This window comes from Fringilla coelebs (assembly GCF_963513975.1).
Source record: "Fringilla coelebs genome assembly, chromosome: 13".
Lineage (NCBI taxonomy): Eukaryota > Metazoa > Chordata > Aves > Passeriformes > Fringillidae > Fringilla > Fringilla coelebs.
Genome location: NC_140039.1, coordinates 10,974,960 through 11,001,100, shown reverse-complemented (window position 1 = coordinate 11,001,100; position 26,141 = coordinate 10,974,960).

Here is a 26,141-nt window from a genome sequence, read left to right as displayed (position 1 = left end):
CTGGGTTTTCTCTCCGACAGGGAGCAGCACCAGAAGCATCTGTTTGGTGTGAAAAGTCTGTGCTGCAGGGGTGGGAAGAACTTCATTGCCAAGAACACCAAACCTCACTTCCCAAACCTCCTTCTGCCCAAATTGCAAAGAGAATGGCCACATCACTTGGCACTTTGGGATCCTCATGGATGGAAGTAGCTGCAGAAATGCATTTCTCTGTATTAACTCTATAATGATGAAAGGGCCTGGTCTGGCAGGAACAGCGACTAGAGCTCTTATTTGCTCTTTTTCTTGGGCTGGTGGAAGGCCCTGCACAGAAAGACCACATTTCTTTCCTTACTACTTCTACAGTGATAAATGACAGATGAAGAAGACAGGGATACCCTCCTAGGGATACCCTTGGCTGGAAGAGGACCTGAGAAGCTCTTGGCACTGTTGTCCCTGAGCTTAATGCTCTCTGTTTCACCCATTGTGTCTCCAGCTCCCATCCTGGGCAGCAGGCTCCTGTTGTACAGTGCTACACATTTTTCTCCTGTGGTAAATCAGAGCCCCCTGGGATCTGGTATTGTGCTTTTTTTGTTTTTTCCCCCAGGTATTTTTGTCTGTGAACCACAGAAAACTGAATAGGAGGAAATGAAGTGCAGATTGAGAACATGGTTGAGTGCACTTGCTAAAATAAAACATTGGGGGGGAGGGAGGGATTCTTTTATAATAGAAAATGAAGTGTGTTTACTTTTTATTGATGAAGTATTTAATTGTACAGAGGGTTTGAGAGGTGTTCTTAGCAGCATCTCAGACTGCGCCTGGACTAGAAATGCCAGTTGGTCTTTGGTACAAAAAAACCAACCTAGGTTAAATATTTTGTGAATGGCAAGGGTGAAGGGATGCCATGGGGTTTTTGGTGACGTGCCACAGTTGTGCCAGGAGAGCCAGGGAATTCCAGTGATGCCTTCCCAAACAGGACTAGATGCTAAGATGACCCAAGACTTGTTGAGTGGATGTGTTTTGACAGCACGAGAGAATGTGCTGAACTCTGCACAGCCTGGCATTTTGTCCTGGAGCTGTGCCACAGAGCCTTAGAGCCTGCCTGCCCTCTCTTATGCCTCTAGCTTATTTTCTTAAGCAAGCACAAGCAAGTGCAGGGTGTAGAGATAAGGCTGTGACCTTTTAGATTATTCTGTTACTCTATAAATACTGCATGGGTCCAGTGAGGCAGCTGGAGTTTTTGTGATTAATTTCAGTAATTCAGATGTCTAAAGGTAGCAACCTATAGTCATCAGTGACCTGGGATGATTTTTTGTGGGGGACAGACCACTGGAGTCCATGTGCCATCTCTGGAGCTGCCCTGTTCTCCCTGTGTTTCTGAATCTCTGTGTAAAAGTTTGTTTGATTCAGTGAAGGATCATGAGGCTTCAGAAGCAGAGGAGACCAAGAAGCTTGGAGTCTCCATGACAGGTCTGTGCACCTTTTCAAGAAGCATGGGTGCAATCAAGAGGTGTACTCATAATGAATTACATGGGGTGACTTTGGTTTGGTCTTAGTTATGTAAAGTGTCCAGTGAAGCTCTTAAGCCCTCACCAAGGTCAGTGAGAGCTAATCACCTTTACAAATCTTGCTTGGATCAGATCCTAAGTGTACAGAAATTGGACACACTGGTTGCTTTTCAGAGCCACTGTTCTCTTAGCCATGAGATCTGATGGTGCCACGCAAGGCTGCCTCTTCTTCCAGGAGAGATGGGAGCTGGGGATCTCCTAGAAAACCTCTTCCACCTGTCCCTAAGGTCATGAACTAGAGCATGTAGAGTTGACCCAGGCTTTTTTGTCTCGTCTATCTTGCTTATTTACATCAAGTTGCTAATTCCAAAATTCCTGTCTTGACAACACCTTAGCAAGGGAAAACATCCAGTTATGCAGCCTCCAAATGGCACAGAGACCAGCCCAGCAGAGGAGATCTCAGCTACAAGGGAATTGCAACTTCCTTTGCCTTCCTTGGGGATAAAAGCCTCTCATCATCTTGTGAGCTGCCACAAGAAGAGCTGAATCCTGCCACATGGGAGTGGGCAGTCCCGGTGCTGACCAGCGTGACAGCGGAAAGTGGAAGGGGAATTCAGGCAGAGAAGAAATTCTGCAGGGGAGAATAGATGCAAGAAATTCCTAGGAATGTTACAGAAATCAACATTCCCCCTTTCTGCTCCTTCCAAACCAACCCACCTAAAAAATGCCGTTTTGTGGGCTATTTTGGAAAGGAGTCCATGCCTGGGGAATTTTTGGCTGATGCTTATGGCTTTTAGAAATTTCTGGGAGATCAGACGAATAGAAACAGGAACCAGATGGGACTTCTAGCTGCTGGAAAGAAAGAAAGAAAAAAAAAGGGAGGGTGGGAAGGAATCTTTTCCTTATTTAAGATGTGAAAAGCACTTGTTCACTTTTGGGGAGTTTCCCCATCACTCTGGATTTCTTATTTTAAAGTCATTTACTCCAGTTCCATTATATTCTCTTAGGACATTTATCTCTGTTCTTGTTATTGCTAGGAATTTTTCTTTCTTTTGCAACAAAACCCAGTTTATTTTTAGGAGAATTTAAGCCTTTGCTTTGATAGATAAAAAGAGAGTCAGTGGTTGGTTTTGTTCTTGCAGCAGCCTCAACATCCCTTGGCCATTTACTCACTGAGTTTATCTTTGAGGCTGCTAAACATGGAAAAAGGCAGTGGTAGTGGAGTGTAGAGAGAAAGTGGAGGTGAAGAAGGTAGATACAGCAAAACTGAGTGTGTGTGGGTCCTGTTTGAGGTAAAAGGCCATGAAAGGGAGAGCTGCACCATACTGGAACATATTATAAACCCAAGTGTGGACCTTAAAAGCATGGGGCCTGCAGCAGCCCGACTTTTCAGGCATCCTATTGGATTTGTGGTGTCTTGGCTGTTGGATTTTGGGGTTGTAAATCCAAAAAACAGGCCTGGTTGAGTTCCAGGTTCCATTTTATCAGACCTTGGCTCTGCAGCTGGTTCAGTTTTGAAAAACATCCCAGAGATGGAATAGGGTCCAAGGAGCATTTTCCAGCTCTTGGTCCAAGCTGGACTCTGGCTGGGAGTCGTGGTCCAGCCATGATCTGACGCCATGCTGGGACTGGGCTCAGTTTTGCTTCATCCTTGCAGCCTTTTGTCTTCAGGCTGGTGGGCACTGGGGGACCAGTGCCTGGGGTATGTGACAGTGCCCTGCTCTGCTCGGGGGAGCAGTGAAGTCTTGATGCCCAGCTGGCAGGAAGGAAGCAAAGTAGAGACCACTTCGTAGGCAGAGGTGGATAACACCTACTTGTGGAGCTTGTCACTAATCATCTTTTAAGGGTCTGCTTTTAAGTTAATTAGGGAGGATTTTTACCTTCCAGTTTTCCAGTTATTTACTGCTTCCTGGGGGGGAAAAAACCCAACACTTTCCCCAGGTTACTATCTTGTTTTATAGTCTTTCTTCTCTTGATAATCTCTTCATACTATTTCTCATGCCTTCTGAACTGCAGCCTTTCCCAGATAGGGTCATTAGCACAAGGCAATGACCCTTGATAAAACTTCACCCATGGCTTTTAAGTCAATATGAGGGAAATCCATCCCTAGAACTTAATGCTGTATAAATTGTATTTCTAAGGAATTGATTGGAAGCTCCACAAACAACATTAGAACTACACAGTGTGCTATGATACTTATTAGTGGTGATGCACAAAGTCAACTGTAGATATTTTAAGACACAATAGTTGATCATTTATTTGTGTTTCCAAGTGTGTGTACTTTTGAACACATGGCTTTGGTTCCAGGGCTCGTCACAGATGGACGTAACTGAGCCAGCTGCTTGAAGCCTCTATTATGGTGACCAATTGATTACACTGGTTTAAATGGGAAAAAAATGCACCAAAATGTAAGGCTTTCGGTTTGAGTGTCCAATTTGAGTTCTGACGTTTGTGGCTTTCTTTTTTCCTTCAGCTCACGCTGGTCCAGCAGGATGTCCCATATTAGAATGCTGCTCAGTTGTTGTTTTTTGTGGTTCCAGTGAGCTGTTTTTTCACAAATGTCTGGAAGGAAAGAGACATAGGGGACTTGGTTCACAGAGTTTGTACAAAAGCTTTTATTTTTCTTTTTTCCCCCTTTTGTTTTTGCTTCTCATGGATCTGATATGCTAGTGTTCTCAGGAGTGACATGGTGGAATTTTTAAAGCAAAGTGCTTATCACATGACTCAGGTGTCTGCTGTCACAGTCAAAGCAGTATCATCCCAGGAATTTTGTTTGAATTTAGCTTCCAGCTCAAACAAAAGTCATCTGAGTAGGCAAGCTTTTACTGGTTTCACTTTGGCTTCCCACGTCGGTTTAATTTGGCCCATGTTTGCTCAAAATATCTCCAGCTGTCTAGAAACTTGTTCCTAGCTTGCTGGAACATTCACAACCCTTTTGGCCAGTGTGACCTTAGCTATAAAGGCTGGCTGTGGTTTATTTCAGATGGTTTTTACCAGCTTTATTATATATAAGGCAGCTCACATAATTGAAAGGGACACATGTGTCGGCTGCTGTCTCTGCAATCGCAGGTTATAAGTTACTGCTGTCTACAATGCTCAGGCAGGAGATCTGCCAGAGAACACCACCTGATTTTGTTCCATGGGAGCTTTTGCTAATATTTTCTTTTATATTATGACTCATTTTGCTTCTCCGTTGGACAGTTTCTCTGTGTTTCACACTGAGGACCCAAGTGTCAGAAGAGATTAAAGGACTGTCTTTTTGCCCAACTAATATGAATTGGATGTTAAACTGTGCACTACTCAGAAAATGAAATGCCTTCTAAAGAAGTAAGTGGCTGGAAGGAGGCAGTGAATATCCATCAGATTTGCATGACTAATTAGCTTATCCATTAGTTATTATCCTGTGTTTACTTGTAATGAGAATCTTCAAAGATTATTCTATATTGGACATGCAGATAAGGTTTTGCTTATGTAATTTTTTTCCATATTGAGATCCTACTGTGCTGTGAGCTCTACCTTAAAATGCATGATTGTCTCTTAGCTCAGCTGTGCATCCTCTAGAGGGTGTTGATCCTGTATCCATCAGTGGTGGATGGACTGAGTGCCCACACGGCCCAGACTGTATGAGACATTTTCACTTTGCCCCAAAATTTGGTCTGAATTTCTGAATTTCTTTGCAACCAAAGCCTCATTTCACAAGATGCAAAAATTTCTGGATATTAAGTTCTGATTTTCAGTTAGTATACCTTGAGTTATTCTGCTTCTCGGTTATTAAACAAGAGCTTCTTTTGTGAAAGTCATTAATATTGGGAGAAATTATCTCTGTGTGTCCTCTGGGTGTTTGGTATGATTTTGTAAGGGAAATGTGACTTCTGTAGTTGTTATTTTCAGATCTTCCTTACTTATAAAGGTTGAGAGGATATGAATTATCTTCTTTTTTTAAATTAGCATTCATTTTTAACGAGATTTGCAAGTTTCTGCATGTCCTGCAACTATTTAAATTTATTCATTTAGGGTGGGAAGTGGGAATGTCCACATGCCCAGGCAGCATGTTACCTTTGGATTTTGGAACACTGGGTCTTAAAAGTACAATTCTGAGGATTTTGTTTTGTTTTGAAGACCCTGCTATGTCATGCTCTTAGAAGCATCATTAGAATTGAAAAAGAGGATAGGTGCAATAAAACTGACTTTCAGCAGACTTTTCTCGAAGAGCTGGATTTGGTGCTGTTCTCTTCCTGCAAGACTCATCCATTTCCTGTTTTCTGGCATTTACAAATTTCCACCGGACATATAAAATTTTGCATTTACCACAAAAAGTCACAAAACTAAAAATCATAAACAGAGGGAAAAAATATGAAGAACATTTTGAATCTCATGAGACTTTCATCTCTACAAGGAAGCAAATAAAATTTTTATTTGTGACCTAACTTGTCAACCTTAGAAAAACTTATGCCTGATAGTTTTTAGAAAAACTTGTCAGCCTTAGAAAACCTTATGCCTGATATTATTGTGGAAGCTGATTATGCCAGTTCAGTGATATTTTTTCCTTTGCCAACAACCTGCAGGGATGTGCTGGATGCATTTTGCGTTGGAATCAAAGTTCCTGATATGTTTGGGACTTTTATCATCACCTGTTTCAGACTGGATGAAAGGTGGGAACTGCTGGCCTCTCCAGGCACTGCTGGCCTCTCCAGGCACTTGTCCATCATTTCCTAAAGTTTGCCAAAGAGCTTATAGATAATATTATCTCTGTGTTGCCTGGAGCCTGTTCAGGGTGTTTGCTGTCTGGACAGTGAAAGCAGTGACATTATTTCCTTTGAAAAATGCCTTAATTTCTATGGTGCTCTCCGTGTCTTGGTTCTTGCAGGTTCCCTGAGCCGGAGTTTTACAGGGATGTTCCCCATTCCGCGGGCACATCCCCAGAGCGGAGATGGAGAGAGAGACTTCTCAAGATGACAACAGGTCCATCCATCGTGAGTGAAGCCCACCCATCGCTCATCTCCGGGTCCCGAGCATCCCCGGGAGGAGCCGTGTCCGGGGCCCGGTGCTTTAAGTGCTTTGCTGAACGGGGGCCAAGGTCCGAGCGGAGCCTCCGCTCCCGCCGGCTCCCGCTCTGGCGCCGCACCGTGGAGTCAGCCCTGGGCTCGCACTGGAGGACGTTACGAAATCCTGGCCCTGACAGAGAGCAGATGCATTATTGGGAAGCCCTCGGGTCATGAGAGGGCTAATAGTCACATTCCTGGCTGGGATGGCGAAAGATTTACGCCGGGCGTTCGCTTGCCTCGCCCTGCACCAGGCCAGCTCCCTGCTTCACCGGCCCCCTCGGCTTTAATTGTTGTGTTAATGGCCCTTTTATTTGAAGCAGATCCCCTGGCTTACAGAGGAGAATGACATTATGTCGTATTTTAGATGTATTTACATTCTCCTTGCCACAGGGATAACAGTTCTAATTATTTTCTATAGCTGACAGCACCAGCGTCTCTGGTATTAGGGACCCCTTAGACCTGATTACATGGTCTGGTTTTCCTCAAATCACCCACAAATGACAGTGTGGAGCAGGTTTATTATCAATTGACGTACCTTTGCTTAGCACAACTCGCTCCCGAAACAAATGTCCTGAAAAGATAATCCATGTTTAGAGCGTGTGTCTTCACTTGCGCGGAGGCAGATGGGCTTAGGAGGTCAAGGCAGTGGCCCGACCTCTACCGGCTCTGGCACACACCCCGGGCACGGCAGGCAGCTCCGGCCTTTCCCCTGCCATCCGTGCCCCAGGGCTGGGGAAGGGGCGCTGGCAGCCTCGCCGCCGCTGCGAGCGGTGAACAGCAGCGTGGGGAGGGGGCGGCGGTGCCGGGACACAGGGGAGAAGCACAGGGGGTTGGCTCAGTTTGGCAGTGAGATGCAGAGAGGTACCAGGATCTGGCCCAGGTCGGGTTGTGCCTGTGTGAAAGTTGATTTTCGGGGAGAAGAGCGGCCAGACAACAACAGAGAGAGCTGGGCAGCAGGCTTGATGGGCAGGCAGGGAGAGGAGGCACTGGCAGGTGAGTGGGGCTGGGGGACGGAGGCTGGGAGCTGCATGGAGAAAAGAGTTGCAATGGAAGATGAGACGGGAGAAACCTGAGAACTGGATGAGAGGAGGTGGGATGAAGACCACTGCCAAGCTGGAGACAAGTGCAGTGGAGACTTCAGAGCAAAGGGTGATGCCCAGGAGTTGGGAGCACGTAGTAGGGACAGCAACTGAGATAAGAAGAGTGAGAGACACAGTTATTGGAACAAAATGATTTGATTTATCCTGAGTCATTTATTCACCAAATTTTCCCCTTGAGATCTTGAACAGACTGAAGTGGTTTCAAATGTTGTCATTATTTAGAACAATTCAACAAAATGTTTGCTGCTTTGAAAAAAAAGGAGGGGTGAGGGCTTGAGAAAAGAAAGAAAGGAAAAATAAAAAGCCTGGATGGTCTGGTTTGCCACATTTCAATTTTATTGCCAAATTGGGATGAGTGAAAAAAAAATCACTCTGTTTTCTGAGTGGGAATTTCACTTACAAAGCTGCTCTGATGTGGATACTTACCCAAGCTCAGATGCAGTCTTCATGTGTATTCTCACATGAAATGACAAAAAGCAAGTATTTGTGCTAGGGGAACCCTGTCGAAGAAATTTTTCTGCACCAGGACATCTCAACATGGAGACAACTTCATTACAAAATTCAGGCACATCTTCGTGGGGACTTTTCTCCTTGCAGCTCTAGAGATTATTTTATATTCGGAGCTGCTGGGCACACAGGGCATTTTAAAAGCAAATAGAAAGGCAATGACACTGCCCCAAGGGAGTTCAAATTTAAGCCAGACCAAAGCAGAGTGAAAATGCTGGCTGCATCGTATTAAAAACCAGAAGGTGGACACTTTTATTTGGAAAGTCAAGGATTCCACTAAGTAATTTCATTTTTCTTGTGTACATGCATGTCTTCTGCAGTAACTTTTAGCCTAAGCTTAAAAGAAATATGTTTCACTCCTTCCCTCAGTAACACTGGACCCTATGTGCAAGGTTCAGTGAAAGATGGCAGGAGGCTAGAGGTCTCAAAAATCCTTTTTTTCTTGTTTTGTGAAAATAAAACACTAGGAGGAGAAGAGACAACCAAGCCATTCTTTCAACTGAAAGAAAAGCTTTTGCACATGCAGAAGCAGAATAATTAGAATAAAAAGTTATGAGAAAGAGGAAAAGAAGGGTGAGGTATTGTCTTGCAGCCATTGTGGCTGCAGGCATTGGAGATGTTTCCAACACCTACATGAGATTTGTACCTTTTAAGACGCAGGATAATTCAGCCCTGGGAACATGGAGTTCAGGAAAATGGAGTCCATATTTCCACCTCCCTTGAAGTTACCTGTTTGTTTTGAATTTGCTTGAATGGTTGGATGGGTGGCAGTCTGGAGATGCTTCTTGTGGCTCAAAGAGCCATAAATGAGCACATCCTGCCTCTCTTGGAGAACATTCTGGGGGTGGAGGTGCTGATGAGTCACCATCCAGTTGGTCAGAGTGAAAACAGGAGGTAGAGACAGGTTGGGTTAAAATTCTCTTACTGCTGTTTTTATGTTGGGCTGAGCAATAGACCTGATTACCTGTTTGCTGGTTTGGTCAGTGTGATCAATCCTCATCTTGGTATGGGAGGAGGAATAATAAAAAGTGTGTCTGGTTCTGTCATTTTTGCAGTTGCACTTGAGAATATTCAAGTATGTGCAGATTTGCTGCCCTGTGAATGTCTGAGCTGTAATGAGGTGAATGTTACTGGAAAGCAAAGGTTTAATTAGCTCTGCTGTTTCAATACTTTCCTAAAGTGCATTTCAAATTATATGCTTGATTGTGAAATCAGTCATCAATGCTGTGTTTGATGGTTACAGAAATTGTGTGGTTTTCTTTATCTTTTTTCCTGAGGAGCCCCTGATCAGATGACTTAATTTTCAGAACACGGCACAAAAGAATAAATTGCGAGTACCCTGTGAATTATTAAAGGAGAATATTATGAATAACTTCAAAGAGGAAATGCATGCTAGAATTTTTTGTCATGTTGGCTAATTGTCCAGCAGCTGATAGAAAATGTAAGGATAAATCGATTAGTTCTGATTGTTTATTAAAAGGTTTTTGCTGATAACTTTTGAGCAGTTACATTGGCAAACTTAATGTTTGTGTGAATATCATACCAGAGATTTGGGAGTTTAGTTTATTTTCTGAAATAAAATTATTGGATCATAGCACTGATTGATAGAAAAGTGATGTAATGTGATTCTGTAGGGCTTTTCTCTGAGTGAGTCACCAACTGTGCTGATAGAGAGCTCCTCTGAAGGGGTCAATACATAGCACAACAGAAAGATAAGAAGGGCCATAGTTTTGCCAGCAGCACTGCAAGACTTTGGGCATGCACCAAGACCAAAACATGCAGGAGGGAAATTCTAGAAAAGTTCAGGATTCATAAATCACTTGTGGTGGAGCCCAGGAATGGGAGCACCAGCAGGAGCTGTGGTGGGGACAGACCCAGTGAGGAATCTCCCTCTGCACCATTGACACCATCATTATCTCCGCCCTGGTGGGGTCTTGGCTGGTGGAGCCTCACCAGTCACACTTGTGCATGGGGCTCACTTTATCTTCATCAAGAGGAGAGGTGGAGGCTGAGTCAGCCCTGCTGGGATTTGCACCAGTGGTTCCAGGAAGTCTGGGTATTTCAAACCTTAGGCTTAGACCTCTAATCATCCCCTTATCTAAACTGCCTAACATCTGAGTCTGCAGAATTGGGTTGGAAATCTCACACAAACATGCTTTCCCCAGCGGCACTTCTGCGTTTGTTTGCCAGTGGAGCCCGGGAATACAGAAGGACACAGGAGATTCAGCTTTGAAACCAGAGGTTTAATCAAAGTGTTGTGTGAAGACCTGGTTCTTCCTTGATTGATGACTTGCTTACTGCTGGCTGACAGCTGGAAAGGTTCACCCTTTGGGGCAGAAGGACTGAGTTAACACTCAGGCAAGCATTGACCCTCTTGGGCCAAAAGTTTAGAGGAACCTAGTTCTTTTTAGCTAATTTCTGCAGGTGATGGAAGGAAGGTGTTTATTGGTGTCTCATAAAGAAATGGTCTCATGCTAAAAGTCCTACTGCTTAATGGTTGCAGAAATTGTTTAAATTATCCAAGGTGTTTTTTCAATGCAAGAATTCAAAGACAAATGGTGTGACATCCTGTATCAGGCCAGCATCAATCCCTCCCCAAGTGACTTCTTCAAACTCACTTGGCCACAAAGCCTGAAGAGCTCAGACATATGAAATTCTTACAGGCTTTGTGAGAAAAGCTGCTCGACTGGGGATGACAGACAAAATTAGCACCCCTATTAGGAAACAGTTGCAGTGTTAATTCACTTCTTATCATACAGCAGAGGATCCTAAGCAGAGGATGGGTCAAGGGGGAGGCAAAGGGCTCTCTGGTGTCCCCCAGCTGTGGAAAAGCTCCAGTCAAAAACACTCTCACTTTATCAACCATCTTGTTGTGCAGTGGCACCTTAAAGAACAAACAAACTGGCTTTGTTTTTTTCCCTGACCACCATCTCTCAGAGCTGCTGGCTTATATAGCACTTTCATTGATAGTGACGATGTGGAAGTTCTTTATTTTCACCTTAGTCCTGTCACTGGAGGGAAAGGAGCACTCTGTGGCTCATTGCTACATCAAATGGGGTGACACAACAGAAAGGAAATTTTCCAGTTTTATCCCCTACTCAAGAAAAAGCAGTGGTGTAAACAATTCCTCACAAATCAGTGCTTTGATATGTTTGGGGTTTTTTTTTCCAGAATATCTGTGAGCCAATGCATGCTACGTTTCTTATTTTAACCCATATTAGCAATTCTCTAGAGAAACTGACTGCTGTTTGCTGCCCATCTATAATAGTTAAACCAGATTCCTCTGTTCTGATTTATCAGATAGGGTGACTGATGATGTTTGTAAATGTAAATTTTAAGTTTCCTAAAATTCTAGTATGTAAAGCTTCAAAACAGTCATTTTCTATAAACACTGTTGCTTGAAAAAGTCCTGCCACTTGAATATCTGGTGAAGATGAATACACATTGCATGCAGTGTTGGCAAAGAGGCACCCATCTATAAACATAGAGTTACTATTCATGGAGATTTCTTTTATCATCTTTCCAGTTGTACAAACAAACCAGCACCACCACCCCCGGCAATATTGCATTGTAAATTACCTTCCTTTTAAAAGCCCTCTTCCCTTAGTGCTTTTGACTCAGAAGATGGGAGACAGCCCTGGGCTTGTTGTCTTCAGATCAAATACAAGCTGCAGACTCTGGGTATTCACCTGAATTATATGAACCTCTGTGATGCAGCTATTTACTTGTTGTGATACATTTCCTTTTCTTGATTAACTAAGCCCTGAAAAGACACATCTGTTTCAGCATTGCCCCCTCAAGGCAGTCCATCCACCCTCTGTTCCGTAGCATCTTTTTCTCTCACCTTTTCCTTGCCTTAGCCTCTGTGGTTTGCCACATTTGTTGTCACACGTTCATGATTTGAGCTGAACTCCTGGGGCAGGGACTGTGCTGTGGTGCTTGCCTATGGAAAGCCATTTATCCTGTCATCCTGATATGAGAATCATTTAGGGATATGCAAGAGCTGCAGCCCATTTTGGGGCTGAAGGCTGAAAGCATGAGCTGGGGGCTGTTTCTAATTAGTTACATAGCACCCATCTATTGCTTCCTACAATGCTCACAGGCCTGGTTACCCTCAGTTTCTTATTAAATTTACTGATGTTCAGCATCCTCAGTACCAGGCAGGTCTGGTCCCCAATATGATACTAACCTACCAGGACTCTTTAATATTTTTAATATATGCACTGAATGCTACTTTTATTAGAAACCGAGCAGGACTGTGATTTACAATTTAAAAAAAAAAAAACAAGAAAATTTATTAGAATACACTATTGGAGTCACAGCCTTCACAGGGCATCTTTCTCTTTTACACTATCCAAGTACTGGAAGAGTTTATTACAAGGTTTACTATGTGGCATCCAAAAATCCTCTATAAAAAGCTTTTGATTTGCACCTAGGAAAAACTTCGAAGAGAAAGGAAAGCTGGAGCCCTAGTTCTTAGTAGGAACACTAGTGTTTCCCTGAAGCTGGAACCTCTGTACAGCCCTGACCGTGGTCTGTGCCCTGCACTCCTCCCTGCAGCAGGAGCCGTGAGGAGTTCCCCAGGTGGTGGTGGCCGTCTGTCGCTGTGCTCTGCTCTCAGGCCTCTCTTGCCCTTTGAAGATTCCCCATTGTTTGGGCTATTAACATACTTTCGAGGTGGATGTTTATCTTTTTTGAAACTTTACAGCAGGCGCATTGTTAAAGCAAAGCCCGAGCAGGTCTTTGCAAGAAAGAGCCACAGCCCTTTGGTAAGCTCAACGCAACTCCGAGGAGCTCTTCCCTTTATTTGATCAGCTTCTAAAACCTAACAGTTCTGTGAGTAAACATTTATAGATCAAATCAAAAGCTCGCAAAAGGAAGCACTCTCGATAGATTAGAAGCTAAACTGATCTAAATTAGAACAGATGCAGAGATAACCTTGCCTGGCTAAAAAGCATATACTATCGGTTGCACACAGATAATTAAATGAATGAGCCCTTTTCTATTGAACAACTGATGTGCAATTGATAAACTTAATTAATAATTAACTTTTTAATTAAATATCAATTTAAAACAAGTGTGGTAATGTGCCAGTCGCATTTAATATTACTGCCTTTTCTTCATTACAGAACTGTCATTAGGGTGATAGGTATGTGCTTAAGATGCCTGCATGCACTGCAGAGGGAATAAATGCATCCGCTGGGTACCCGCCAGTGAAGAGATGGTGATAAACAGCAGCAACTGGATACAAAGCCAGCAAGCAGCTTCAGAGAGTCAGGAGGAACCACAGATAAAGGGCACATCCCTGGATGCAGCTTCCTTAGCAGGAAGGACTTGGGTTTATGCCTTCTTGCGTATGAGCAGAGATGGCAACAGGTACAAGAGAGGTGAGCCCTCCTTGTGTCTCCTCTCTGGGAAGAAGGTTCTTCCCAGCTTTATGAATGAAGGGTCTGGATGAAGTCAACATTTGACATCTAAACCCTGGCCCGTGTTTTGGGGAGAGAGATCTATCAGTTATTGCCTTGTTTCAGCAAAACAACCCTGCATAAGTGAGGGAAAGCTGCAATCTTTTTGCATGTGTCTTCTCACATGATGCCTTAGTGCAATTCCTATTAGTGCTAATGGGGTAATTGGCTCCCCTCAACGTGGAACTCCCTATAATGCATCCACATAACTTGATTTCAGAGTGTAAATCCTATTAGCCTGAATGGCGATCTTTTCTGCCTCTAATTTACCCATTTGATCCCGCGAGCACTAACAGCCGATCTCGTCTCCCTTTGAAAGCGATAAGTAGGCATCTGACTTCCGCTAAATGGTGTTTGCAAACATTCCTGGTGCTATCACACCTCGGAGACGCTGCCCTGCTCCGCGGCCCCCTGAGCCTGCCTTTCCAAACATCTGCGCACAAGGGATGCTCTGCCGGGCCGCCAGCGAGCGCCTGCTTTTCGTCTGGCTCCGCGGGCAGCCCCAGCTCCCGGCCACATGTGGCGGCTGCGTGGCCGCACCGCGCGGCCCGGACAGCGGCGGCTGCTGGGGCTGCCCGGGGCTCGGGGCTCCCCAGGGCTCTGGATGCCTTCTGGGAGTGAGGCGTGTGCCATCGCTGGAGGCTTGGTCCGCCGGCTGCTGCTCCCGTGGGACACCGGACATTTGGAGATTGCAATAACACACTGCATCGAATGAGAAGGACGAGGGAGGTGATGGCTTCTTTGCTGCAGATTTCCCCCTCTACCATCCACCCAGTCCACGCCTCATCCTAACTGTACTCCTTTATTTTTTCCCCTCTGTTTAAAAACTTACACAGGGAGCTCAGCTGTGATTTAGGTACCTAAATGCAACAAGGTATATTCAAAGCACGCAGCTCCTCCACAACCTTGGCATTTGGTTCCTTCCACCTACCTAGTAAACACTCGTAAGGAGCAAAGGAATACTCAGAAGGCAGGAAATTGGGTTTGCAAACTTGTGGGGGGAAAAAAGGTGAAAGGCTGCAAGAAACATTTCCCACCAACTCTGCGTCTGCTAGCAACAAGGAGAAATATTTGAGCACCTCGCTGAGGATGTAAGAAAATCTTTTCATGGTGGAGGATCTGAGTGAAGATCAAGGGTTGCTTTTATTTGGTTGTTAATGTCTTGATTTGTTTCCAACCAAAATAAGTAGGGTAGAGGATAAACCAATGGGCTCTTGATTGTCCTTCTGCGCTGTGGGGCTTGAAGCCAACTGGCAGTGACTCCTCAGAAGGTACCACCGTGGACACCAGACACCTCTCCGGGCGGAATACACCGCCGATGAAAGGATGATTTCTTTTCCTGCTCTGCCTCATAAGAGGATATTCTCGCTTCTCCACATGTGAAGGGAAGATGGGTCCCTCCCGTGGGGAATGTTACTGCTGGCCACCACTTCCTCTCTGAAAACCCCATTTGAAAAGGAGGAAATAGTTGGTGGAGGAAGTTCCTGAAAAGGAATCTTTCAAATTCTTATTTTTGTCATTTTTTTTACAGGGGACACCCAATACAATGGAAATAATTGGTAGGGCTGTCTCAAGTGATGGAAAAATTGCAGAAAACTGCAAAGAGTGTGACAGCAAGAAAACCAGCTTATTCTCCATTTATTGTACAATATTTATCATCAACCCGTTCTGTATATTTTGCTTTCTTTTGTGTAATCTTATCATCACTGGGGTTGAAAACGATGTAATTTTTGCTCCTTTGAGTAGTTGCCAAAAAAGCACTTACGTCGGAGTATTAGTGTATCATTTGGCTAGCACATCACATAATGGTTTTTTTACAGCAAGTATTTAGCCGTGTTTTCATCCTGTGGGAAAGAATGATGGGTCTGTTTTGTGAAAATAAGAGCTTGTGGCAATGTGGACATGCAAGAGATAGAAACATAATGCAACAAATTAGTTTCAACACAGTGAAATGAAGTAGTCCAGGCTCCATATACATTCAACAGTGCTGGTTTCTTTCTCTCTCTTTTGTCTTTCCTTTTTACTCTTATTCTGAAATGTATTGTTGGCTTTTATGGGAGAGCTTTGCAAGCAGAAACTATTTGAATTCAATGAGCTGCCTACTTGATTTGGGCATGAAGATGATGTATACTTGTATACATATGTATGTTTATGCAATGAATGTACACATGTAGGTAAAAATAGTAATTATGAGCACATGAGAGAGAGAGAGTAGTTGTTGGTTCCAAGTAAGTATGACAAAATTCATCCTTTTTTTTAAACTCGTTGCAAGTTCATGGAGTTATTGCAAGAACCAAGTTGCCTTTATTATAGCCTGGACATATACTTTAGGTTTTGGCAACAGAAACAGTATCATGAAGCAAAAGAAGTCTGATCATTCTAATTTTGTCTCAGAAAATGAAGACCTGGAGCAAAAATTAATTTGCCTTTACATACTTTAGAAATAATTAAGCAGTTAATCATTGCAGTTTGAGGTGATCCCATCATATCCCTCCCAAATAGTGGTGAAGTGAATCTCTATTATAATCTGAAACCAAACATTAACTTGCAAATAATTCATGCTGTGATCCCCATCTTTCCAATCTATATGTTTTACAACCTGCCTTAAATAATATTCAATCTCACCTCTGTCAGAAAAATGTTAGAATTGCTGTTTTAAAGTTCTCCCTTTCTTAGACTTTATTTATTAAAATATCTCAGTAAGTTGTGAGCAAGATTTCTATTTCTTTGTATGAAAAATTCACCAGAATATCTCCCAGCATTTGCCATGTAACTGTATAATCTGTTTGATGTCCACCTTCCTTTTTTCCAGCAGGCACTTACCCATTTGAGCAGTTACATGCACATTTGTATTTTGTCATGTCTGAATTCAGACCGAGAGTCTGGAGATGCCAAGTACGTGCCTAACTTATGCAAAAAGGACTGGAGTTGAGCATATGGCTGCGTGGCTCCTAGGAAAAAAAAAAACACAACAAAACCATTTAGCAAATTTATTAGGGCTTTATAGTTAGTTATCATCACTAGTTGTACTAAAATACAACCAAAAAGATTCCATAGCAGAGACTTCATGATGGAATAGATCTTTTGGGTGTCTTCCTGTTGCTAATTTACAGCCTTCCATAACTTCCAAAAACGTCCATGAATTGTTCTTTGAAAGCCTTTCATCCTGAAGGGTGCTGGGAAACCACAGAGCTCATTGGTGTTGGCTGAGTCAGGGTGCTCAGAACCTGCCCTTTGGGTGCCCGGGTCTTCCCTTTGAGTTAAGGGCTGTTATTGTGACAAAAACATGCTTGAGAAGGGGTTCTCCAGACTGCCTTACTACTTCAGGATTATTCTCCTTTGAAAAACTGGAAAGCCCCTGCTGCACCACCATAAATGAGTCATTAGAAAAATGAGATGGGAGAGACAGGGGATGAAGGCTTTTCTGCAATCCCAGCTCATGCAGGAGCTGTGGCTTGCGGGAGGAAGATGCACCCAGGGCTTTCCAAACATTTGATTTCCTAACCAAGGAAGTGAGCAGAGCTTCACCTCTCCTGCGCTATTTGAAGAGTGATTAAAAGCAAAGGAGAGAAGGTGAGTCAACAGTGACTAAAGACCATGCATAAATTCCTGACAAATGGCTGGCAGGGGAGACACAGAGCAGAAACCTGAGGCAGCCTGGTTTTACTTTGAGCAACGCTTTATCTTCACTGAGATGTCACCACTGTGTTTTATCATTTCCTCCCCACCTATGGCCGTGGAAGAACAAGACCTTCCCATAATGGGACAGCACAAGCAACTGGGATTTTTTCACGACTGCCTTGGGGTGCCATCAGCCATAACAGCACAAAGATTTGGGGCAGGAGGTGTAACACAGGGAGAAGAGCTAATAAATGACCTTTGCAATAGTGTGATGGAGTTAAGCCCACCCAAAAATAATAGGTGAGGTAAGAGTTTGTTCATGAGCTGTGTCCTACCAGAAGGGCATAACCAGACATTAAGATAGATGGGAGCAAACTTGCCATGCTAGATTTTTTTTGAGTGCTTGTGATACCCTTGATAAAAATCTTGTTGGTATTTGGAGCAGAATACCTCTGATGGACACTTAGCCTGCTTCTTGCTACACTCTTCCATTGCTGCTAAAATCCTAGCATAAAGTTATTCTTGCTCAAAAGGAAAAAAAAAATATCCTGTCCCAAATTTTTAGGTGTTATTTTTTCAATATCCATGCAGAAGTGACTGTTCCTAGTGAAGCTGAGCTTCTCTAGGGTTCCCTGTCCTTGTTGTGCCAGCCATTGTAAGCTGCTGCTAAGCCCTGTGCCCTGCTGAGGCCTCACCATGTGGATGCAAACCCCAAATGTGCAGCCTGGATACAGCAATGACCATCACTGCAGAGCTGCACACACCTCGAGCCTTCCTTGTCAAAGAGTCTCCAGAAGGAATGTCTTGTGCAGAAAGAGCATTAAATAAAATGTAAGCTTCTAGAAGAAGCAGCTTCTTTTTTTTTTTTCTTTTTTCTTTTTTTGTGGAGAAATACCTCCTTACCCCCAGTGAATTCATACAGATTTTTAGAAAAATATGCTCTTTTGTAGGATCCTGTAAGATGGCAGGAGCCAAAGGGCTCTGTGGAGCCTTGTGTTGCAGTCAGAGTTCAAAAAGGTGAGTTCCCCTGAGAGGGAAAGATTGGTTTTCTTGTTTAATGTCGTCTCTTGTTTAAACTTAGAGATTTGAATAGCCCATTTCTCTTTTTTGTTGGGTTTTTTTTTTCTGAAAATGTTTATCTTCATGTCTGAAATATTTTGTGAACTTTGCTTTCCCATCCCTGTAAAGGGTATCTCTTAGATAAGTTCTTGTTTCTTGCATTTTCCATCTATAATTGCAGAGATGTAAGAGAAAGAATGTGCATTTTCATAGGACATGAAATTTGACATGAAGTTATGGTAAATGTATTTGCTCTGCTTGTTTCCTTGTACTGACTTTCCATTAATATCCTGGCATACACATGCATATATATGTATATGAATATGACTGGCAACAGATAAAACAGGCTAATGGCAGAGAATGTTGGGGAGGGAGGGGCAGCTTTAAACTCTTTTTAGTGTGTTTTCCTAAATTTTTTGACCACCTAAATGGGCATGTGACAGGTATGTTCGCTAGGAGCCAGATGAAGGATTTAAATTTCAGTTTTCAGATGACAAATGCTGCAATGAGTGATGCAAATAATGAAAATTAGTTGCAGAAAATTTAAAAAATGTTTCCAAAACAATTGCAGACTCTTTGCTTGCTGTTCACAGGGAGAAAGCAGAATTCATTAAATAAATAATTTGATCCAAATGATTTGTCCAGTTGCTGAAGGAGCTAGCAGGATGTCAGGACTTGTGAACTAGTTTGGTTACAGCTATAATGATGAGGAATTAAATGCAGAAAAGCTGAGGGGTTTTTAGAAGCAATTCCCAAGCTGCTATATTGTTTTCTTTAAGTCTCTGAATGAGTGTTGCTGAACATTGGGACTGATGAGCTCAGCAGAGGGCTGAGGCTGGTCAGCACAGCAGGCAGGGCACGCTGGGGCTGTGCACACCCTGTGCAAGGGTGTCAGAGAGCTGCTCGTGATCCTCTCTGCTGCAGCTCAGGAAATCTCTCATCCTTTTCTCATCCTTTTCTCCATCCTTTTCCAGAGATGACAGAAAGAGCTCAGAGGGCACTGCCCCTTTGGGGATGGCTGGGCATGGCATTGCTGGCTCTGCTGGTGCCCTGCCTCTCCAGCCTCACCACCTGTGCTGGTAAGAAAAGGCTTCTCCAGTCTAAAAATGAGCAGCTGGTGTCTGGATTCTGTTTGTGGGAGCGTGTGTCTGATATGTAATTTTAACTCGATTGCAAGGGCCTCCTAACCTCTCCTGGAGCTGGTGCTGCCACCCTGGAGCCAGCTCCCCTCTCCCCCAGGTGTCCAGGCCCTTTGTGGAGCTGGGCTCTGCACTCCAGGCCCCTCCAGCTCCTCTTCCCCGTTATCTGTGGGGCAGAGATGACTCACAGCACCTTCTATGGCTTTCCCTCCCTGCCACTGCTCTGCATGTAGCTACTGAAACCCATTTGTTTGGCAGCCACTGAAACCTGACACTGATGATGATGATGCTGAGCAAGGGAAGGCAGAGACCTGTTGCTGAATCTTAACTGCAAAAGCTTGATGTTCACTGCAGAGCACTGAGGGAAAGCTGTTGGTGTCTTAGGATGCTGCTGTTATGAATGGGGCCAACTTGGAAACTCATTTTTGGATCTCAACTTCCTTGCCTGGAAACTTCTGAATCTGTGGTGTTGACAAGGAAACCACAAGGAGAAATTTTTCCCTGTGAATTGCTTATGGGACCTCTCCTTGTCCAGACTTTGGATGCACCATTTAGTTAGAAGAAAAGTGGTACTAATGGGGAGATGGACCAATGAATTTTGGTGTTGACCCCATCACCAAAAAGCTGATGGACAAGCCAGGCTGTAACTCTGCTCGTGGTGCTCGCTGAGGAGGGTTTCTATACAGCTTGAATAAACCATGTCCATCTTGGTCCTATTTTATAGCATGGAAATAAGAGTGGATTTGGAATATGTAGCTGGAAAACCAGGTGCAGCATTGATCCAATTTCCATTTTATCCAAATAACCAGACCTTAGAGACGGGGTTCTAAGGGAAAGGGGTTTGGCAAGCAATGAGAAGAGGCCCAGTCAAATTTCTCCAGTACCAACAAACTCCCCTGGCCTTCCACATATTTCAGAACCATCTCTCCAACTCAGGGACCCCCTTGGCTATGGGGTTTCTGTGTCACAAAGGCTGGCTCTGGCAAACATTTTTAGAATCACCATCTGTCAGCTTTTCCTTCAGGGATCCCCATTTACAATAGCTTGTATCCAGGCCATGTGCAAATCCCACTGGGCTGAAACTTGGCCCTGCACTAGGTTGGCCTGGATGCAATTAACAAACACAAAATTTATTCAATTTAGTTTGGCCAAAAATATAAGATTCTTTTGTTTGCAGATGCTGAAGTTTAGATGCCTTTCCAAACTTATCAAGGACAAGGGAACCACTTTGGAGAAAATAACAGCCAACCAACCACTCTGGAGAAAATAACAGCCAAACCCAAAGTCATCCTAGAATTCAAACTGAACTCAAAACCTATGCACCAAGTAATTTGTGAAGCTTAGAAATGAAGTTCATTTTTCCTGATCCATTTTTGCTGCTGTCACTGAACTTCATTGTTCTAACTGGCCTCTAGGTAGAAACACTGAAGTATCAGAAGAAGAAAACCAGTCCTTGCAGCATCTAGGGGGGTACAGCAGGAAGTATTAGAAATCTTCCGGGAATTTTTCAGTTCCAGGAGATTCAGAGAAATATTTGACCCAATCCCAGAGTTTAGGGGTTGGGACTGTCTTGGGAGCATGTCTAAACTGCTTTGGTCTGAAGATGTGGCTAGAAATCTTGTAAGATCAAGATCTGTCTCTCTTGATTTTCCACCTAGGCTTTCCAGTTTTTAGGTCTTATCTGCCAGACTCAAGCATGATAAACCCCCTGGTGCCTGATTTATCTGTCTCAGGAAGACCAAGGGCTGAGTCAGCCTTTGCATCTTTTTTCCTCAGTTCTCACCAAAGTGCCAGACCACCTAATTTATTCCTACCCTCCATGCAGGTACCCCACAGACCTACCATCCAGGACTCGTGCTTCCTTCCAGATTCCAAGTCCTGCCTGCTCCACTGACACTGATCCAGGGAGGCTGCAATACTTCTTCCTGAGCTAAAGGGTGGGATGAAGCTGAAGGGCCCTCTGCACATCCCAGCAGGCCTTGTGCAAAGAGCAAATGCATATGCATGCATTTCATGCATGGCATGGAATACTTGCATATAAACATCCCCCAGACTGTGTTACTGTCAGAGAGGTAAGGCTGGAGTGTTTGTAAAGATGATTTGTATTAGTTAAAGGGAAGCTGCCCCGGCCATCTCCAATGAAGCAAAACCCAGAGGCAGTGGGGATGTGTGGCCACCCCTTCTCCATCCCTCCCAAACCTCCCTGCCATTAGAGGAGGGGAAGCAGATCAGGTTTGATAAACCCACCCAGTGCCCCCTGCACAGCCAGCCCCTCACTGTCAGAGGAGATAGTGTGCTGTTAGTATGCTCTGAGTATGCTGTTAGTATGCTGGGGCTGTGCAGCTCCTCTGCCATCTTCATTCACCTTAGAAATGTGAAGTTTGAATGGTTTATCTCTATTAATCACCAGCTCAAAAAGCTTTGTGCACCAAGGGCCGCAGATAATTAACTTCACTATACTGCTTGTCTTATCAGTATCAACCTCTTGTCCTCCTGTGAAACAGTTAAAACCATCAGCCCCTTTTTACTTTTCCATTTAACTCTAATGCTTTAACACTGATGTTCTAAATGGCCCTGCGATTCATACTTATTAGACAAACCTTTCTTTCTGCATCGCTTATATTTTTTGATAATTGGCCATGTATGTTTCTAATGGGATCAACAGCTTTTCATGCCACTATGCTAGTAATTAAAGATTTCTCACAGTCTTTCAGCTTTCTCTTTACCTTCTTTTCTTTGATAAGTATAATTTGCTGTTTAATTGGGGAGGGAGTGGGGGGAGAAAACTGGTAATAGCAATAGCACAGGAAAAGGTTTTGTTTAACAAAATTCTGTAATTTTAAAAAAATCTACATTGTTTCCTATTTTTGTCCCTTGTCTTGCTGAAACTACCATTCTTGAAGCACTGTAAAATGTTATAATAGTCAAGAGCGGAAAGGGAGAGGCAAGACAGAGAAGCCTCATGGGGCTCTGTAAGAGCACCATCCTGCATCTGCAGAGGATAAATAGGATTTTAGACAACCTGTTGGACCTTTTCTCAGCTCCAGCCAGAGGTGAGTTCCACTGTGCCAACAGAGAGAAGATGCTGGGTCTGGAAGAGCCTCATTACTTCCATGGCTATCTCTGCTTCCCTAGACATTGCCTGGCTTGGGAGAGGTGTTTTGGGAGCCTTGGGTTAGTGTTATGGGGGGAGGATGGGATGTGGAATACAGAAACTCGGCTGCTGTGACAGCCCATCTGGCTCTGTTTGCACAGGTGAGGCCATTTGAGCTCAGAGGTCCCAATGCCTTCAGTCTTCACTAAAGCTACTCTGAAAAATACTACTCAATGCCTCCCGTTGTAATTCTTAAATTAATTCACTCTTCCCATGTACACGGGCCAAAGTGGCATTAATGCTCTTGTGGGACATACCTAGTGCAGACTTCTAAACCCCAGTTCCCAGAGTGTGTGATGGGAGTCTCTTTAGCTTTCCTTCAAAACAAAACATTTATGCAGTTGAGCAGAGAAGGAGGGAAGTGTGACTCCAGTACCCTGAAATGATTATACAGAAAAAGTCATCCAACACTGTCTTTTCAGACTTCTGATTTTTACAGCACCTCTTAGTGGGGGGGGGAGGCGGGAGCAAAGGGAAGAGTGAAGAGCTGATTCACATTTCTGACTGTTGGATATGGGCAATGTGTGGTGTTGTGCTCCTCCAGTCACTGTGCAGCGACCATTTCTTATCAGTGCTAGTGTTGAATTGCAAACCAAGTTCATGCAGAAGTCATTCCCTTATTTTTTGAGCGAAGAATTCATACAACCTGTGATCTATTCAAGAATTATTCCCCAACAGGGAAGGAGGAAGAAAAAGGCTGGTGGTGCCTCTGCTGTGAATAATTCATCCCATCCTACCAGCGTGGGTGCTGAGTGACCCCTTTGCTTGGCCCCTCCTGGGGCTGGGGAGGAGGGCGGGATGCCTCCCGTATCTCCGTGAGCTGCTGGGGTTAATAGGGGCACTCAACACACACAAGCACACTCTAAGCAGGGTCAGGGGGCAGCCAACACATTGTGACCTAAAATTTGACAGCTTTTACTCATTCCATGTTAGGTGACCCCACTTCTCTTTGGGCAACTGCCTTGCCCGGTGCCTGTGCCTGGGGTGCACAGTGCTGCAGGAGCCTGGCTGGTCCCCTCTGAGCACTAGGGACAGCAATGTCCCCTTGCACAGATGCACTCTTTGGCCTTATATTCCACATCCTGAATTGCCACCCAATATCACCAGGGGAAATGAAAAGCAAGAGCAGCTGTTGAGTGACCAGCCCCCGTGTCTCTGCCATCTCAAGATGCTTGAAGACGCTCATTTCTAGATAAATTGTATTTTATCCCACCAGGTCCTGCTGCTGTGTTGCAGCACAACCACCCTTTCCAGCTCACCACAGGGCCCTGACAGCATCCAGGTTGCTGAAATACCAGGGACCTGACCCTGGTCATGCCCACGTGTTACCACGCATCTCATCCAGGGATTTATTTTTGGTAACTGCAGTATGAATAGTGGTAAGATCTCTTCTTGTGCTCCAACCAACATCCCTGAGAATTCTCACTGATGCTTCAGTTTTCTCCCCTTCCCCCGAGACAAGGCTTTGAGGGCAATTCTCTTATCTCTGCTTGTTTTGTTTTGGTATATTATGTGGCAGAGTGTCTCGAGGTGTCTCTCCTCTTTCCTCCTTTCCAGTTGTCTGTATCCTCCATCACTTTGTCACCCTCAGCTGCTTGTTAGTCTCTCTGTTTTCCTCCTTGTCCCTAGTTGGTCCATTTGTCATTTTTCCTCAGTAGTCCATGCTCCTTCCTCTCCCACTTTCTTCTCTGCCTCTTGTTTCTCTCTTTCATTTTTTCCCCCCTAGTGTCGGAACTTCTTTCTTTGATTCCCCCCCTCCACCTCCCACCCTTTATAGTGCTGTTATCTGTGATTTTGGCAAAGAGCACATTTATTGGGGAGGAATATCCCCATGGCAACACAGCAGATGGTGACTTTTGATTAACTTGGCTTTTTTTTTTTCCCCCGACTGCCAAATCACAATCCGTCTTTGAAATTAAATCAGGCTGTGATAGCATCAGTTGTTCTGGAGAGGGGACGAGAGAGAAACAAGACTAAAGTATTACAGCAGGAGCCAGGATGTAATGCAAATTCGTGTTTTTTAACCCCAGCAATAAAAACTCCTGTTCGTTGTGGGAACGGAAGGGACCACAAGAGAGGGAATAATAAAATAAAAAAATTAGATTAAGAAAATGTTATCACCCTACATGGTCTCCTCACTTTGACCATGCTGGAACGTGTGTCTCTAACACCAGTGTCGCTCCTTGCCAAGTCACTTGATGCTGCTGGGCTTCATTCTGCAGCTGCTTTAACACCACTGAGGGTTTTCCTCATGCCTTGGGTAGTGGGAAGAGGCCAGGTTCTTAAATGAGCAGTTCAAGCAACTATTTATTTACAGGAGCACAGTGTCCAAAGTGGGAAGGAAAGAATTTGCAAGCAGCAGGAGGAAGGCAAGAAAGCAGCTCCTGGAAGGCATTGGAGGGAGGTGAGAGGAATTCAGGGTAAAGTGAGGAAGTGGAGGAGCTGGAAAGATTGGATGGTGTCACTGAGCCAAGATGCTGAGTGATCAGGGGCATGGGAAAGTGAGGAGCTGTCTGCAGTGGCACCAGGGAGGTCTGAGCCTGGGGAAGGGCACAAAGTTCTGCCAGCCACGAAGAGAGAGTTACAGGGCATAGCCCCATGGAAGATGGGAAAGCAGATACTGAAGTCAAACAGTGAAGAACTTTCTTGAATGCTTGAGAAGTGGGTGGTATTCAAGTCCCACGAGCTCCTTTGCCTGGTGCTTTTTGGAGGGTGACCAAAGGTGAATGCAATTGAGTGCTAATTGTAGCCAAAGATAAAGGAGGGCTTGAAAATGAAAGCTGGAGGAGATGACTAATGACCCAATTCGTGGGTCAGTTCAATTTCATGGGAACTTAAGCAGTGTCTCAGGCTGGAAGGCTGCTGGACACTATCTCCAATTACTAATGTTCCCCATACAGGAGGTTACAAAGTGGTTGTCTGGTCTCAGCACTGACTCCTGTGGATGCAGTGAGTTCAGCAGTTATGGCTAAAGGCAAATGGTCACATTCGGTCCTGGTGAGGTTCAGATGAGATAATGGAGTTTTAACATAAAATCATAGAATACAGTGATTTGGAAGGGACCCACCAGGCTTATCAAGTCCAACTCCTGGCTCTGCACAGGGCACCCCAACCATCACACCATGTGCTTTAAAGCAAAGTCAGAAACAAAGTGTCTCAAGGGTTAAAAACCCTTCCTCTCTCGGGTTGTAGCATGGTATTTTCTGGTACTGTGGAGAGCAAGCGCACATGAGCACTTGGCATGTATTTTGTCAGCCTTCAGACACTCAGATTCTGTCACTGGGCTCTCTTCTGCCTTCACAAGGAGGCTCTAGCTTTTCATAACACAGCCTAATAAAAATGTTTCTCCTGGAGGAACTGCTCTTAATGTAGGATTCAAACTGCACCCTTCCACAAAAACTTTAAAGATATAGGATTGTCCTGTCCTTTACATTAAAAGAAATAACAGAGAAGCTCCCACTACACTTTCTAAGAAGCAGTTAATATTTTCTTACCCACTAGGAGCTCTGGGCCACCACCATGTCTCTCCCACGGCTTATTTTTAGTCAAACTGGTACTTTTCCTGCC